The sequence below is a fragment of the Solanum tuberosum genome, unplaced genomic scaffold (genome assembly GCF_000226075.1).
Source record: "Solanum tuberosum cultivar DM 1-3 516 R44 unplaced genomic scaffold, SolTub_3.0 scf00097, whole genome shotgun sequence".
Taxonomy (NCBI): domain Eukaryota; kingdom Viridiplantae; phylum Streptophyta; class Magnoliopsida; order Solanales; family Solanaceae; genus Solanum; species Solanum tuberosum.
The window spans coordinates 68,562-68,862 of NW_006239022.1; positions in this window are offsets into that span (position 1 = coordinate 68,562).

Here is a 301-nt window from a genome sequence, read left to right on the forward strand (position 1 = left end):
GCTAATTTATAAAATAATTAAACAATTAAAATTAATAAAAAGCGACGGACGGCGTGACTTTTTTTAAAACAATAAATAATTATTTTTAATAAAAACCGACGGACTCCGTCACTATCTATATAAAATAATTAATTAGCAAAAATACCCGAAAAAAAAGCGACGGACTAAGCGATACCATCCGTCACTTTTAACAAAAAAATTTTTTAAAAAATTTAATTAAAAAGCGACGGACTAAGAGACGCTGTCCGTCGCTTTTTAAAAATGTTTGACTAGATATTTTGACCAAAAAGCGACGGACTAA